Source organism: Paramormyrops kingsleyae, chromosome 19 (assembly GCF_048594095.1).
Source record: "Paramormyrops kingsleyae isolate MSU_618 chromosome 19, PKINGS_0.4, whole genome shotgun sequence".
Classification (NCBI taxonomy): Eukaryota; Metazoa; Chordata; class Actinopteri; order Osteoglossiformes; family Mormyridae; genus Paramormyrops; species Paramormyrops kingsleyae.
In genome coordinates, this window is record NC_132815.1 from 13,177,723 (window position 1) to 13,196,092 (window position 18,370).

At 46.0% G+C, this 18,370-nt stretch overlaps 1 long non-coding RNA gene across 3 annotated transcripts; it reads right to left on the reverse strand.

The window, feature by feature from the left end:
• Positions 1-11,156: 11,156 nt before the first annotated feature.
• On the reverse strand, positions 11,157-14,892 carry LOC111841347 (uncharacterized). Of its 3 annotated transcripts, none has more exons than XR_011984177.1 (5): positions 14,592-14,892; positions 13,358-13,808; positions 12,949-13,245; positions 12,801-12,839; positions 11,157-12,714 (listed from the first exon to the last, which is right to left on the reverse strand). It is a non-coding gene; the product is annotated as an uncharacterized lncRNA (long non-coding RNA). The 3 variants fall into 3 exon arrangements; XR_011984176.1 differs by having other exon boundaries at positions 14,468-14,892; XR_011984175.1 differs by having other exon boundaries at positions 13,358-14,892.
• Between the last annotated feature and the right edge of the window lie 3,478 nt (positions 14,893-18,370).

Below are 18,370 nucleotides of genomic sequence, written 5' to 3' on the forward strand. Positions count from 1 at the left end.
ATCCAGGTGTAAAACCACAATTCTACCCCTTTTACTCATTTTCACCCTGTAGACCACCTCCGAGAGGCGCTCCAGTACAGTGCAGGGCCCGATCCAATGCGATGCAAGCTTGGGCGACACCCCCTTTTTCCTCGTGAGGTTGAACACCCAAACTCGCTCGCCAGCAGCAAAACTGCGCCCACGGGCACGCGCATCATACGCGCGCCTCTGCCTCGCCCCAGCCTCCTCCAATGACTGGCGCGCGAGCTCGTGGCCAAAATACTCCAAGCCTGGCTTGCCAGGCACCTCAGCCTCCGGGGGAGGCCCAAACACTAAATCCACCGGCGTGCGCAGCTCACGCCCAAACATTAACGCTGCGGGAGTGGATTGGGTGGATTCCTGAACCGCAGTACGGTAAGACGACAGCACCAAGAGCAAATGCTGGTCCCAATCTCGTTGGTGCTGTGAGGTCAAAATGGCGAGCTGCGTGGCCAATGTCCTATTAAATCGTTTGACTAGGCCGTCGCTCTGGGGGTGCAGTGGCGTTGTGCGTGTTTTGTGCACCCCCAGCCGCGAACACACCTCGCCGAACGCCTCTGCTTCGAAATTTCGACCCTGATCGCTGTGGAGCTCTTCTGGAGCTCCAAAGCGCGCAAACATTTCGTCCACCAGAACACTAGCGGTGGTCGCGGCACTTTGGTCAGGCACGGCGTAAGCTTCAGGCCATTTCATAAAGTAGTCCATGGCCACTATCACATAACGGTTCCCGCGTTCGGATATTGGAAAAGGCCCAGTACATCTACACCTACACGCTCCATGGGCGCCCCCACTCGAAACTCCTGCAGCGGGGCGTGTGAGCGCTGCGACGGCCCTTTTTTCGCCATGCACGTGTCGCAGCGGTGGACAAAAAGTGCCACATCGTTATGCGCCCCGGGCCAATAGAACCGCTGACGTAACCGGGCTAAGGTTTTAGCTTTGCCGAAGTGCCCTGCACCCTTTGCGCCATGTACCAATTTTAACACGCTCTCACGCAGCGAACGCGGAACAACTGTTTGAAAATACATGCTCCCCCCGCTGCTCTTTTTCCAGCAGCGGAATAGCACGCCACCCCTCACTATCAAGCTCTCCCATTGCGAGGCTAATGCCTTAAGCTCTTTGTCCGTGTCGCTGATTGCCGCCCAATCTGGCCTTGCCGCTTCGTGCACCCAGCGGAATACTGAACCAATTGCAGGATCTTTCCCTTGCTCTTCGCTCAACCGCGTGCGGTCAAATTCAGCTATCTCGCAGTCTTTTATCGCCCGCACAATCTCCCCGCGTGCTGATGCTTCGCCCTCCTCCCTGCGTGAGCAGTGTCTGCAGTCGCCGCACGGACGCCGCGATAGCGCATCAGCATTACCGTGCGAGCGCCCTGCCCTATGCTGAATTGAGAAATCAATTCATAAAGTAGTCCATGGCCACTATCACATAACGGTTCCCGCGTTCGGATATTGGAAAAGGCCCTAGTACATCTACACCTACACGCTCCATGGGCGCCCCCACTCGAAACTCCTGCAGCGGGGCGTGTGAGCGCTGCGACGGCCCTTTTTTCGCCATGCACGTGTCGCAGCGGTGGACAAAAAGTGCCACATCGTTATGCGCCCCGGGCCAATAGAACCGCTGACGTAACCGGGCTAAGGTTTTAGCTTTGCCGAAGTGCCCTGCACCCTTTGCGCCATGTACCAATTTTAACACGCTCTCACGCAGCGAACGCGGAACAACTGTTTGAAAATACATGCTCCCCCCGCTGCTCTTTTTCCAGCATTGGAATAGCACGCCACCCCTCACTATCAAGCTCTCCCATTGCGAGGCTAATGCCTTAAGCTCTTTGTCCGTGTCGCTGATTGCCGCCCAATCTGGCCTTGCCGCTTCGTGCACCCAGCGGAATACTGAACCAATTGCGGGATCTTTCCCTTGCTCTTCGCTCAACCGCGTGCGGTCAAATTCAGCTATCTCGCAGTCTTTTATCGCCCGCACAATCTCCCCGCGTGCTGATGCTTCGCCCTCCTCCCTGCGTGAGCAGTGTCTGCAGTCGCCGCACGGACGCCGCGATAGCGCATCAGCATTACCGTGCGAGCGCCCTGCCCTATGCTGAATTGAGAAATCAATTCATAAAGTAGTCCATGGCCACTATCACATAACGGTTCCCGCGTTCGGATATTGGAAAAGGCCCTAGTACATCTACACCTACACGCTCCATGGGCGCCCCCACTCGAAACTCCTGCAGCGGGGCGTGTGAGCGCTGCGACGGCCCTTTTTTCGCCATGCACGTGTCGCAGCGGTGGACAAAAAGTGCCACATCGTTATGCGCCCCGGGCCAATAGAACCGCTGACGTAACCGGGCTAAGGTTTTAGCTTTGCCGAAGTGCCCTGCACCCTTTGCGCCATGTACCAATTTTAACACGCTCTCACGCAGCGAACGCGGAACAACTGTTTGAAAATACATGCTCCCCCCGCTGCTCTTTTTCCAGCAGCGGAATAGCACGCCACCCCTCACTATCAAGCTCTCCCATTGCGAGGCTAATGCCTTAAGCTCTTTGTCCGTGTCGCTGATTGCCGCCCAATCTGGCCTTGCCGCTTCGTGCACCCAGCGGAATACTGAACCAATTGCAGGATCTTTCCCTTGCTCTTCGCTCAACCGCGTGCGGTCAAATTCAGCTATCTCGCAGTCTTTTATCGCCCGCACAATCTCCCCGCGTGCTGATGCTTCGCCCTCCTCCCTGCGTGAGCAGTGTCTGCAGTCGCCGCACGGACACCGCGATAGCGCATCAGCATTACCGTGCGAGCGCCCTGCCCTATGCTGAATTGAGAAATCAATTCATAAAGTAGTCCATGGCCACTATCACATAACGGTTCCCGCGTTCGGATATTGGAAAAGGCCCTAGTACATCTACACCTACACGCTCCATGGGCGCCCCCACTCGAAACTCCTGCAGCGGGGCGTGTGAGCGCTGCGACGGCCCTTTTTTCGCCATGCACGTGTCGCAGCGGTGGACAAAAAGTGCCACATCGTTATGCGCCCCGGGCCAATAGAACCGCTGACGTAACCGGGCTAAGGTTTTAGCTTTGCCGAAGTGCCCTGCACCCTTTGCGCCATGTACCAATTTTAACACGCTCTCACGCAGCGAACGCGGAACAACTGTTTGAAAATACATGCTCCCCCCGCTGCTCTTTTTCCAGCATTGGAATAGCACGCCACCCCTCACTATCAAGCTCTCCCATTGCGAGGCTAATGCCTTAAGCTCTTTGTCCGTGTCGCTGATTGCCGCCCAATCTGGCCTTGCCGCTTCGTGCACCCAGCGGAATACTGAACCAATTGCGGGATCTTTCCCTTGCTCTTCGCTCAACCGCGTGCGGTCAAATTCAGCTATCTCGCAGTCTTTTATCGCCCGCACAATCTCCCCGCGTGCTGATGCTTCGCCCTCCTCCCTGCGTGAGCAGTGTCTGCAGTCGCCGCACGGACGCCGCGATAGCGCATCAGCATTACCGTGCGAGCGCCCTGCCCTATGCTGAATTGAGAAATCAATTCATAAAGTAGTCCATGGCCACTATCACATAACGGTTCCCGCGTTCGGATATTGGAAAAGGCCCTAGTACATCTACACCTACACGCTCCATGGGCGCCCCCACTCGAAACTCCTGCAGCGGGGCGTGTGAGCGCTGCGACGGCCCTTTTTTCGCCATGCACGTGTCGCAGCGGTGGACAAAAAGTGCCACATCGTTATGCGCCCCGGGCCAATAGAACCGCTGACGTAACCGGGCTAAGGTTTTAGCTTTGCCGAAGTGCCCTGCACCCTTTGCGCCATGTACCAATTTTAACACGCTCTCACGCAGCGAACGCGGAACAACTGTTTGAAAATACATGCTCCCCCCGCTGCTCTTTTTCCAGCAGCGGAATAGCACGCCACCCCTCACTATCAAGCTCTCCCATTGCGAGGCTAATGCCTTAAGCTCTTTGTCCGTGTCGCTGATTGCCGCCCAATCTGGCCTTGCCGCTTCGTGCACCCAGCGGAATACTGAACCAATTGCGGGATCTTTCCCTTGCTCTTCGCTCAACCGCGTGCGGTCAAATTCAGCTATCTCGCAGTCTTGTATCGCCCGCACAATCTCCCCGCGTGCTGACGCTTCGCCCTCCTCCCTGCGTGAGCAGTGTCTGCAGTCGCTGCACGGACGCCGCGATAGCGCATCAGCATTACCATGCGAGCGCCCTGCCCTATGCTGAATTGAGAAATCGTATGACTGCAGTACCTCTAACCACCGCGCGAGTTGTCCTTCTGGCTCCTTAAAATTCATGAGCCACGTCAGGGAGGCGTGGTCAGTGCGGAGGTGGAACTTTTGGGCGTAGAGGTACGGGCGGAAGTGCGACACCGCAGCCACTACCGCCAAAAGCTCCCTCCTCGTGACGCAGTAGTTTTTCTCTGCCTTCGACAGTGCGTGGCTGAAATAGGCTAATACTGGACCGTTTTCGTGAGCCAAAACGGCTCCAATGCCTACGTTGCTCGCATCGGTGTCGAGCACGAATGGCCGAGTGGCGTCTGGGTGTCCCAAAATGGGTGCCGTGACTAATGCGGAACGCAAGGTGGAAAACGCACGCTCGCAGTCTTCGTCCCACGCAAACACAGCCCCTTTTTGAGTGAGCCGATGTAGTGGGCTCGCTATTGTGGCAAAGTCCCGTACAAACCGCCTGTAATACGAGGCTAGCCCCATGAAGCTCCGTAGCTGCCGAATGTTGTTGGGTGCAGGCCACTCTTTCACTGCACTAACCTTCGCTGGGTCAGTCGCTACCCCTTTTCCACTCACGACGTGGCCCAGGAAGGTCACCTCACGCCGAAACTGGTGACACTTACGCGGGTGTAATTTTAGCTTCGCTTGCCGTATGGCTTCGAAGACTTCACTCAGGTGTGCTAGTTCAGCGTCGAAAGTTTTTGCGTGCACTAATAGGTCATCGAGGTAGACGACGCAGCGTGATGGGGGAATGCCTGATAGCACGCGCTCCATCAAGCGTTCGAAGGTGGCTGGGGCGTTACAGAGCCCGAACGGCATGACTCGGAATTGCCACAGACCTTGGCCGATCGAGAACGCCGTTTTGGGCCGAGCCTCCGGGGCCAGCGCCACCTGCCAATAACCAGTGCGCAGGTCTAGTGAACTGAACCATGCGGACCCGGAGACTCGGTCCAGTGCTTCGTCGATGCGCGGAAGTGGGTACGAGTCTTTACGCGTCACCCCGTTGAGCCGCCGATAATCGACGCAGAACCGCCACCCCCCGTCCTTTTTCCTCACCAAGACTACTGGTGCCAACCATGGGCTATTTGATGGCTCGATAACCCCATTCGCTAACATCTCCTCGATTTCCTCTTCTGCTGGCCCGCGCTTGGCCAACGGAAGCCGCCTAGGCCGCTCGCGAATTGGTGCCGCATTCCCCGTATTAATGTGGTGCTGCACGAGGTCAGTGCGAATACAGCCTCGCTCATCTAGCGCGAAGATGTCTTTATACGTGGCTAACAGCTGCGTTAGCGCTTCGGCCTGTTCCACATTTAACCCCTCGCAGCTACGAGCCTCCAGCTCCTGCAACGCCTCAATTTCGCCCGCGGACTCAATTACCCCTGACGTCTGGCTCGCCAACGCACGTGCACCTCTAGCCTCGTGCCTGCTAAGCAGCTTGACCCATTCTCGACCAACGCGCATGTCCCCTCACTCTACATGGATCACTGCACCAAGACGCTGAAGTAAATCCAGCCCGATGATGCAGCGATCTTTAATGTTGCCTACTAAGAACGGGTGCTCTAGAGTCGTCGTGCCAATTGTAACATTAACTCGCCTACTTTCGGACATGGCCACGCACTCACCTGTGACCGTTCTTGCCGTACTCTCCATAGCGGTGTTCTCAGCCACTACGATGGGGCCTCCCCCAGGCCTCCCCGCACGGAAAAGAGAAACAGTTGATCCAGTGTCTATTAAAGCAATACATCTTACACCCCCAAATGTTCCCTCCACATAGAGGCCTGTATGCCCAAGCCGAGCGCTGAGTGGTCCATGTGGGGAGGCGACTACTCTGCTAGGTGACGAGTTCCCCGCCTCGGCACCTCCCCGTCGTTTAACGGTGGCTGTCTTTGCGGTGGCTGCTCCCTGTCCCCCTGGCGGTTAGCTGGGCAGTACCGGGCGATATGTCCCGCCGCTCCGCACTGGAAACACTGCCGCTGGCTCTGTTCTTCCTGCCGCTCCGCAGTACCACGACGCTTAGGCTGTGCTTTGAGTACGTGCTCAGCTTTCTCGGCCACAGCCAAGGCCTCCATCCATGTGCGCGGCCCCACCAGCTGTGTGTGGTCTCGAAGTCGCTCGGGCCAAAGTCCCCTGAGGAACGCGTGGAGGGTTAATTCCTCCTGGGCCGCTACCGGGAAGTCGGGGAACCCTCTCCTTGCCAGTTGCCTCAGGTCACTCGCGAATGCCCCCAACAGCTCGCTCGGTCGACGTTGTCTGCTTGCCAGCTCTGACCGTGCGTCCTCTGCCCATGCCGGCTGGCGGAAACGACGGAGCAGCGCCGCTTTGATCTCGCTCCAGTTGAAATTCTCTTCTCCTTGCAAGTCCTCCAATACGCTGAGGCTCGCACCTTCCAGTGTAAGTGCCACGTGGACCTACGTTTCCCTCGAGCTCCAGCCGTTCAGCCCCGCCGCCAGCTGCACTTGTTGGAGAAACGCGTCGGGCAGTCCGAGGCCCCTATACGATGGAAGCTTGACCCCCGCGTTGGTGTTCTGCTGCGCGGCTGGGTTTACCGCACTAACAGGCTGTCGCCGCCATCTGGAGATACTAGCCTTTGTTCGCTGGCTTCAGGCGGTGTTTCATCAATCGCCATGGCAGACAAACAGTTTTTCCTGCCGTGGGCATGATTTATGCCCCTCCAACTACTCTCCGGATGAGGAGCGGAGCTCCACCGCTCTACGAGGGCGCTGTGCTCCCGCCGGTCTCTGGAGGCGCCGCCTTTATCCGGTGGCAACTCGATGCGGTACTCCCGCCAGCCTCCGGGGGCGCCTTTTTCTTCCGGCAGGAGGCTGCTCGCTGCTTCGTCAGCGCTTGCCTGCCGCTTCCGTCTGAGGGCGCTGCTTCCCGCCGGCTTGTCAAGTCTTTCCCGGGTCTTCTTACAGTCTCCCTCCAGCCGTTCAATCAGCGGCTCAACCTCCTAGAGCATGGTGATATCCATCCCACTTCTGACACCAGTGTAACAGTTCTCTTGAGAGAGAGCCGCTAATGACACACTCGCACTCAAGTTATGCTCTTTGAACCAGTAATGGAACCGGCCAGGTTTATTGTTTGTTTTTACCAGCCTTTAAAAAGGCCAACCTGTTACCAGTGCACCCCCTAGAGACTAGGATGCACACAAGCATAACCCTGTGAGCAAGCATGATAATAGAGGCCAGACCCACCGAGTTATCATTTGCCATACCTGTTACATCCATGGTGAGTCTGGACATCCATCATCAGCTTGCTCATACAACACAACACCCAGAACATGCACACATAATGAGCAAAACTCCAGCATAATCCCTGTTCCCATGATGCACCTCCCACAACAGCCAATGAGAGCTCCCACAGAACCATTACAAAATGTATGCACTACGAATACGTTATACTATTGGCTGTGTGGAACATCTGTTTATGTATCTATACCCGCAGGTTATATGATCACATTTCTGCATGGGTTATACATTGGTGAATCATGGCCGAGGGACCGAATGTATTAGGATGAATTCGCGGACGATTACGTCACCCACGTGACATGGAACTAACTTTACTATAATATTCTGGAAAGTTGTAATTGTGGATTCATTCCGATCGCGTGTGGACTGATCGTCCTGAAATTCAGATCAATCGTCCATGATTCACCCCGAATGTTACTAAACTGCACGAACATGTTATTTACCGATCCCCTGTAAAACCTAATTTTGCCATAAATAACTTGGGCTCATAAAGAGAAGCCAGGATGCTCATCTGGGCCATTAGATCGGCATGCAGGATGCTTATCTTGGTTTCGGGAGATTGCCTTTAGGGGGGAACAGGGAGGCATTGCGCAAGGACGCCTATTGTAGTATGTTATCGCAAGCAGCATCACTCGGACAAAAGGGGGAATTGGAGCACCATATATTGCCTGGGGGGAAGGGGTGAGCCTGGCCAGCTTACCCCCTGCCCACATGCAACTCTAAATTTAGTATAAAGGAAGGGGGAGATCCCAGTACTGACCGGAGTTCAGCCATGGGATAGAGCGCGCATCGCCCGGCACTTTCTCGGAACTCACGTGTTGGTCTCCTGCCAGGACTGAAAGGGCTCCCCAGTCCATGTGTGAAGGTGGGTGATGATAGCACGTCCGAGTGTAAATAGCTTTGCAACTGCTTATGCTTTCCCTTGATTGTTGCGAGTAAATTATCGCCGCTTGTGATAATATTTCGTAACTTTTTATGTTTCCTTGCTTCTTGTATGTATTATTGCTTCTTTTCTATATATATATTCATACCTTTGCACCTAATACTATTAGCTATAAGATATATATTATTTGATATACGTTGTAGTACGAGTTATTTTGCATTGCCTTCAATATGATAGCTCAGTATTGGTGTTAATGTGAGATCATTTTGTATTACTTATTAAAGTGTATTTGAGTGAACCTAAGCGTGCCTGTTTGTTCCTTCGAGGGCCCTACAGTATATCCCTCTCTCGTCCATTTTAATACAACCGGAGACATAAATGTCACTGCTGAGGTAAGTGAATCTCTTGACAAGGTCGACATTCTCCCCGCAGACAGACACACACACTACTGCCCACTGGCATGGAAAAAAATAAATCCTCAGTTGGAAGATAGTCTGGTTCCTCCCAAAGTTAAGGGGGAGCCCATCCTCCAGGGGCCGGCAGAGGAAATCAAATGAACAAGATGAACAAAATTCTAATGTATACAGTTCAAATTTTAATATTTGTGTATAAATGCTTCCAACAGCAGGATGAATAGTAGTATGGCAGCAGGGCAGGCAAGAGACATCACAAATGTCACCACATCTTTCGCAAAAAGAGGATTCAAAATTCTCATAATGCCACCCAAAAACACTGTTTCTAGGAACCTCAGAAAGTCATAATCAGTTTTTTAAATGACATGCATAATGCGTATTAAAATGCCACTCTACACTGTGTGCAGAATTATTAGTCAAGTACTATTCCTGGAGATGATTTTAGCAGAAGTTGGGCAGACTTATAAAGGTGAATTCAGAAATTCTTTTGCTCCAATTTATTTAGAAGCAAAGTGTTAGTCTGACACCAACAAAAATAACAGAAACACATGATTATTAGGGTGCACATTTATTAGGCAGTTAGAAACTATGTGGACTTGTCTCTCTTCACCATCTACAGCAGGGGTCGGCAATTAAGTTTGGCCTCGGGCCAGATTTTTTCCAAGCCATTACATGGCGGGCCACAACCAAAACAATGGCTAATTTGTTTGATGTCTGGCCTGTTTGAAAGAAGTGTTTTAATTTTCACAATAATATGACGCCTATGTCCGTTGTTTGAGTGACAACTTGTGTTTTAGAGACTATTGGAATTTCAGCACCAGACGCTGTCCGCTGACGTCATTTGTTTTTGCATGTTGAGCGTTCGCTCTGCACCTCGCTGATGCGCTTATTCACCCTCGTATCCAGATATAACAAATAAGAATTTAGATCGATTGAAATATTTCTGTTCTGAAAAATTAGGTTTCCAAATAAAGAGCTTTTTTGAGACTGTCAGTCTGATTTTTAAAAAATATCATTTATTTATTTTCATTCTCTAGTTCAAACCAGAGCATGTGAGCGGAGCGGAGCGGTGAGAATTTCCGCTCCTCGCTCACGAGGCTGTTGGCTCCGCCCGCTCCTCCGCTCTAATTCGCACTAAGCCGCTCCGCTCAACACCGCTCCTCGCTCCACTAAAATGTCCTCCCGCTCCTGTCAAATCGCTCCACGCTCGCTCCAATTTAAAAGAGGAACAAATAATCTGCATGCCTAACAAATGTCACCTTAAACCGAAGCCTTATGTCATAAAGAAATATGAGCAACGGCAACATTGCCAGTCAGAACAGAAAATATTTATTTTTAAGCAACCTATCGGCAACAACGGACAGGTTTGGCAATGGCATTCCACACAAAAATAGGCTTAAAAATAAAGGAATCAGTGGGTTTAATAGCCTAAAGAATATACAGACACGTTTTAAATTCCTCAATTTTTTTCTGTTGATGCAGCACGTCTCTAAAATAAAATTTTACGTTACGTGAAATTAAAAAAAATCTTATTAGACCTACTTTGAATGACAAAACGAATTTATTTGATTACCAATATTTACTTTATAGGCTTTTATACTTTAATTTACTTTATAGACTTGATATGCTACAACCATATAAAACTTGCACGCGTTTTGCTCTGGCTTCCGCTTGTTCGCGTAGCACACTCAAGTTTCTGAGAAAAGTGATTCCAAAGTGAATCTTTACTCACTGAAACAGTTTCACCACATTGTTGTTCTTGCTGTACATTCTTGTCATCTAAACGTTTGATAAGAATAGTACACTTGTATGATTTATCAGTTTTCTTTGTGAAATACTTTGCGAATTCCATCTCAGCCAATTTGTGTAACAGTCTTGATAATTGTACAGATGAATTCTGGGTAGATTTGGGCACGCCTCAGAATTGTAGTGTGAGCGGTATCGGAGCGAAATTGTGAGACAAAGCGACCGCTCCAGCCTTAATTAGAAAACCCGCTCCGCGCTCTGACCAAATTCCGCCCGCTCCGCTCCTCGCTCCGCTCCGCTCCGATCACATGCTCTGGTTCAAACAATCTTACGGGCCAGATGTTTTTGCTTGCGGGCCACATGTGGCCCGGGGGCCGCTAATTGCCGACCTGTGATCTACAGAAATAACAATAAACAGTTTTAGTTATTCAGTGTATAAGTGTAGCGCCCTCTAGCTTGTCTGGCTATGTGTTGGAGTGCGCCCCCAGATTCCTTTTGACATGAGATCTCTCTCTAATGTTAATCAATGCATTAATGGAAATAATTTACCACAAACAATCAGGAAGTTAGTAGTAATACCTTTACCAGTGAATTATCAACAGGGGAAAAAAATGCAAACACATAATAAAGTTAACTGTTTACTGAAAATATGTATATAAAATTTAAATCAAATAGGCTTGCAAAACCAAAAACGACTAATTTCAGTAAGCTCGTTCAAACTTTAGCCGTTCTTTCATACGTAACTTACACAGAATTTCTCACCTCAATCAAGACAATACCCCAAATCATTTCACATACAATTCAAAAACCAACAGTTTATACTAAACTGACAAACATAAAATCAAAACCTGAGGTGAAATGGGTACCCAATCAAGTTAGGGACACAGGCCTGAAGCGAGGCTTGTGAGCGGAGAGGCCCAAAATATCTGGCTGCTTCGTGTCAAAGCGCCAAGAAAGAAACTCACGCCATTATGACGGGCTGTCGGCGTCCTCACACAGGCAGCGCGGTGGTAGCGGAGGGGATGAGATTGAACGTCATCACCCCCCCAGCAGGGATGTCACCGACGATTGAAGTTCATGGTCCGAGTAGGCTACTCCTTGCACAGTCCCTTGAAGCTCCAATTAGCCATTCTCCGGCGTCATTGCAGTAAAATCTGTAAGTTTTACTCAAACATCGCAGTAACACTAAACAACACGAGTAGAATGTTCTTAAGCGACTCACTATCTGTTTATCGCTCACATTCCCCCATCACAAATCTAAAGCTCATGTTTTACTAACTTTGCTTAACTTTCTTCTCCGCTGATTGGATCATCCCTCCAGGTAGAGTTTTTTTTTTTTTATTATTATTTTTACATAAACTACACATTTTTCTTCAAAAATATGAGGTTGACACTAAGAATAAACATCAACTTAGATTTATTAACTCTGAGAATCATTTACCCAAAATTCCCATAGGCCTACATAAGGAATAAACTTTCGACTGTTCTATAAAGTCCACTTTATCAAGTGTAGTGTCTTATATAGTCACCTTTCTTCTCAATGGCCATCATGGGCCTGTTGTCCATTGAACCAGTCAAGTTTTTGATTGGATCCTGTCCTATATTATCTGAGGCAGCTAGGACCGCCTCCCAAACGCTGTTCTGAGAAGTGTACTGCTTGCCACCATGATAAATCTCATACTTTAGTCAGGCCAAGTAGTTCTCAACAATGTTCAAGTCAGGAGAAGAAGGTGGCATGGTCATAATTCAATCACCTTTCTTGGTCAATCTAAGGAATACTTTGATGCATGGGAAGGGGCATTGTCCTGTATGTATATCATAACCTTTTGAAAGCTGCTTACTTTGCTTTGTACCAGTTTTTGCATAAGGAATCTTCTAGAAATTTGCAGTACGTCTTGGAGTCAATTTTTAAACCATCTACAAATTGTAATGTTCTAACAAGTTCTTTGCCTACATGATCACTCCTCCACCACACTGTCGCTGCTAGATGTTACTGTTCTTCTTCTTATTCGACGTACTGCATCTACTTGTGGTTTTCTTCGGTAGCTAACAGATCTGCTATCATGTCTAGGTCCACGAATATTACCTCTCTTACATAAAAAAATGGCACATATGCATATGAGTAGTACTACACAGACACTAATCCCAATCAGCAAATTCTTCAATTCATCTGCCATAGGAGGGCCTAAAAAACAGAGAGATTAAGCATATTACCTTGAAATATAATAAAATTTAAATATTAACCTTAAAAACTCAACATTGGTCTATTACCTTGTCCTGTACTGTTCTTGCTGGTGGAATTTGACAAATCTAAAATCATATCAAACATAAGGAAAATATTATTCTACTTCAAACTCTAAAACTCAAAAAGAATAAAACACATAGTTAATTTAGAACTGATCTACAGTGATCTCCTTACCTTTTGGATTAGTTATTTCCAGTCTTACAATGCTAATGTTTTTTCCAGAACGTTCATCTTGCACTGTGTAGACACCAGCATCGTCAGGAGTGACACGATGTATTCTCAGCACCTCATTCCCCATTTCGAAACGATTCTTGTATCTGTTGTCCAGGTCACATTTTTGGGAATTAATTTGTATTTTGCCAACGTTGTGCTTTTCTCCATTTCTCCAGAAGTCCAATTGCACAGACTCATTTGTGTGCAGAGATAAATTAAGCGTATCTCCAAGAAAAATGCTGTCATTTTTTTCCCAGCCTAAATGAAAAATATTGTTTGACTGTTTAAGGGCTACAGCAGGCTTATTGATGAGTAATAAATAGAAAAATTAAGAGAAAGTAAATGATATACATACAGGAATGGTACTTACCAACAACATCTATGTTGAACGCTGATGTTTGTTTAGCATCTGATCCATGTATTTGGGTATGACATGTGTATTGCCCACCATATTTAAAGGTGATTGAGCTTAATGTTATGGAATAATTTCCATTTTCAAAGTCCCCAGCTGGATAAATTACATTTTCAAATGGTGGCTTTGTTGTAATCTCCTTATTTCTGAATGAATATATTTCTTTCGGTTTAACATTTGCAGTTACATTTTTATATTTCCAATACATGTAGGTGACAGGTTTCTTGTTTTCAGTGCAATTCAAAGTAACAGGTTCCCCAAATTTAACTTTTTTAAACTGCATTTTATTATTAACCAAGGGTAGAAAAAAGAACAGAGTGCAAAAATAAATCTGCATTTTCTCATCCCATATAGGAAATTATCCCATCCAACAGGTTGTTCTTTTCTTTGAAGCTCTGCAAATCTATGTCTGTCCCAGAAAGAAATAAAACATTTTAGCTTATATCACAAGTCAGCTCAGACTTCTAAAAACATACGACTAAATATGCCAGGGTCGATCTGCCAGATTCAGCCCGGGAAGGTCACATCTCACACCAATGTTCTGAGAAATTCAGGTTCCCTATGCTCACCTGTTACTTGCTTTTTTGAATACTGAATGTTTCTAAGAACATACTGATGTAAGAAATCATTTATGCATCATTAAACCTCTGGTGTCTTTGACAATTATGAATTTTTAGAGATAACTGAAACGGTTAGGGATATTGTTCAAATGGGTAAAAAGATATTGTCAGCAGTAGTTGATAAATGTACGGAGTAAGTAGCCTACAATTGTTATAATTAATATCACATTGATTGTCACACATAGGCCTGCTGTTTGCGAAGTTCTACAAACATTAATGCAATCTATTAAATTTAAACTGTTCTAGGAATATTTAAGAAATACGCAAATATAGACATCCAATATTTAGCATAAATGACTTGTTTACCTCAACATCTTCGTAGAAAATACAAATACAGTATAAACTTATTTAATAAATCTCCCAAACCTCGTCACATGCTCACAACCAGGGCGGCCCGATTATAACAACTCAGGCACTGTTAAATACATAAATACATTGGGGTACATACATGCATTTTCTATACCCGATATTCCTATGCAGGGTCACGGGGGTCCGGAGTCTGTCCCGCCAAACTAAGCGTACAAAGCAGTATAGAAAATTAATGAAAAAAATAAAAAAGCATGTAGCCACACCTTAAGGGAAAGCCGGAGAGCCGGTGTCGAGCCTTTCTGCGCATGTGCAGTTCCACCGTTTTGAGATTAGGGTTAGTGGTTAGGGTTAAGGTAAGGGTTTTAGGGGATTAGGGTTATCGATTAGCACTACGGTAGCATAACTCGACAAAGTAGCTCATCTCGACAGAACACCGGTATAAACCTATATGTTTTTATATCCATTCCTTCGATCATCTGAAACCGAAAATATAGGGGTGAGGGTAAAATGCGGATTCCGCCGGACGTAAACGAAAGAGCCTTCGAGGAGCTCAGCAATGCGGTCCACGTCACGTCAGCTGCAGACACACCTCGAACGCAACCCGTGATTAGGTAACGTCGTATGGGTTTCTTTATATGCCACGTGATCTGTCTACGCGGCGTGCGTCATTTGCGACATAAAAACATGTTAAAACATGTTAAAAAATTAAGGAAGTGTCTTACAAAATACTTCATAGAATTTATCCTGCCAAGCATATTTTGGAAAGATTTAAGCTTAATATTTCATATACCTGTGAGTTTTGTGGTCAAGAAAAAGAAACCATTTTGCATATTTTTTTTCATTGTATTTACTCAAGAGTATTTTGGAAAGATATGGAATTCTATATTAGCAGAAAAATGGAATGTATGATAGAAATTTGTATATTTGATGTGCTTTTTTATACAGAAAGTGAAAGATTGAATTGTAAAGAACAACATATTATACATTTGTTTATTTTATTAGGAAAATTCCATATACATAAGAAAAAGTGGGCTCGGTGTAAACCAAATTTTTCTCATTTTATTAACGACTTTAAATTGTATGTAAATCTCCTGGAACAAACAAAAAACAAAAAAGCACTGAAAACATGTAATGCTCTAAAATTATTGAAATTTATGTAATGTATTTTCTTTTCTTTTTTTCTATTTTATTTCTTCTTTTTCTCTAGCAGCTAATGTTAACTTGACATGATTGTGTAATACCTCTTGTTCCTGTGGCATTGAGTTAATAAAAAAAATAAATAATAAAAAAAAAAAACGTTAAAAAACATAAAATCCATTGTTTGTAAACAGTCCGCATTTTACCCTCACCTAAAATATAGCCTATCATAAAGTCTTACCAGGGGGGTATTCCAGAAAGCAGGTTATGTGACATACCCGGGTAAGTTTAAGGGTAAGTTAGTGGATAACCTCAACTTTCGGTTCCAAAAACGGAGGTTACCTTTCTGGGTATGTACGTAACCATAGCAGCTTACTCTCTGAAGATAACCTGCTACTGAGCAGGTTATGTTCCAGGGTAAGTTTGTTGCAGAAGGTTACTGAGCATGGCGTGCCCTTTTGATGACGATCCTGTGAACGTGGAGGCATAAATTATACAAGGTTTTTTTCGCCGGGAGAAAGTTATAAGACCGCGTATTGATGTCTTGTCATTTCCTAATGATTATTTGAAAAAGCGTTATCAGTTTTCAAAAGAATCGTTCATTTACTTAACATCTCTTGAAACCGCATATTGCAAATGTCACAAACCCAAACCGCGGGTCTGCGCTTAGCACAGAAAACATTCTGTGCATAGCACTTCGGTTTTTTGCGTCAGGGCATTTTTTGTACAATATGGGCGACGCAGAGCATATAGGAAAGGCAACTGTGTGTAGAGCCGTTCGTTAGCTACAAGGTACTTAACGCTTCTTACACACGTTTATACAGTTCCCTGTCCATAAAGCTCTGCGTGTTATTAAAGAGGAATTCCACAGAGTGGTAGGTTTGTCCTTTGTGGTAAAATCTATGATGCATATTTAATATATAGTCATACTATTTATATCTATAGCCTACATGTATTCATCCTGCACACACACACACACTTGATACTTCCCTATATGACTTTCTATTTCAGGGTTTCCAAATGTAATTTGGAATACATGTAATACATAATAGATAGCGGAGGAAATCTATTCATAGTATCAATGTGCAGGTAACTTGATTTTGTATCCTTAATTTTTTGCCTTGTTAAAATCATCAAACTCATTACTTTTTTCCACTAACTATAGGTAATCATTACAGGACAGTACAATGCTGGTTAACGTTACCACTGGTTGCCCTCAGATGGGGTGAGGAGAGGTGGTGGTGGGCTCCCGCCAGTTAGACGGGCTTCAGCCTTTTTTCTATTAGCTACATGACAGAAAGAATATACTAAATCATGTTTAATAAATAGTTAAGTGATCGTGTAATCAATTACCTTTTTGCAGAATGTTTTTGTGTTTCATTTTGACTTTGCTCAAAGTTCTTCTGGCTCCAGAAGGATTACACCTTATTAAATAAGAAACCATATATTCCTAGTCGATACACATTGTTATTTTAACCTAAAGAAATGAATGGCAGGAAATAATTAAACACGTACCCCTCCGCATCCTTTTGACTGTTAAATCACTATGAAAGCATTTACTTCTCCGGCCATTCATTTCTTTAGGTTAAAATAACAATGTGTATCGACTAGGAATATATGGTTTCTTATTTAATAAGGTGTAATCCTTCTGGAGCCAGAAGAACTTTGAGCCAAGTCAAAATGAAACACAAAAACATTCCGCAAAAAGGTAATATTTGATTACACGATCACTGAACTATTTATTAAACACGATTTAGTATATTCTTTCTGTCATGTAGCTAATAGAAAGAAGGCTGAAGCCCGTCTAACTGGCGGGGGCCCACCACCACCTCCCCTCACCCCATCTGAGGGCAACCAGTGGTAACCAGCATTGTACTGTCCTGTAATGATTACCTATAGTTAGTGGAAAAAAGTAATGAGTTTGATGATTTTAACAAGGCAAAAAATTAAGGATACAAAATCAAGTTACCTGCACATTGATACTATGAATAGATTTCCTATTAACATAGTCTCCCTCATTTATTGAAGGAGCTTTAATAGGAATGTAGGTGCCATCAATGCACCCAATTATGAATGAATGAATGAATGCCTTTTATTGTCACTATACATGTATTACATGTATTCCAAATTACATTTGGAAACCCTGAAATAGAAAGTCATATATGGAAGTATCAAGTGTGTGTGTGTGCAGGATGAATACATGTATAGATATAAATAGTATGACTACATATTAAATATGAATCATAGATTTTACTACAAAGGACAAACCTACCACTCTGTGGAATTCCTCTTTAATAACACGCAGAGCTTTATGGACAGGGCACTGTACAAACGTGTGTAAGAAGCGTTAAGTACCAGACATACTGTGCGAACGGCTCTACACACAGTTGCCTTTCCCACATGCTCTGCGTCGCCCATATTGTACAAAAAATGCCCCGACGCAAAAAACCGAAGTGCTATGTACAGAATGTTTTCTGTGCTAAGCGCAGACCCGCGGTTTGGGTTTGTGACATTTGCAATATGCGGTTTCAAGAGATGTTAAGTAGGCTAAATTAACGATTCTTTTGAAAACTGATAACGTTTTTTCAAATAATCATTAGGAAATGAAAAGATATCAATACGTGGTCTTATAACTCTCTCCCGGCGAAAAAAACCTTGTATAATTTGTGCCTCCATGTCCACAGGATCGTCATCAAAAGGGCACGCATGCTCAGTAACCTTCTGCAACAAACTGACCCTGGAACATAACCTGCTCAGTAGCAGGTTATCTTCAGAGAGTAAGCTGCTATGGTTACGTACATACCCAGAAAGTTAACCTCCGTTTTTGGAACCGAAAGATGAGGTTATCCACTAACTTACCCTTAAACTTACCCGGGTATGTCACATAACCTGCTTTCTGGAATAC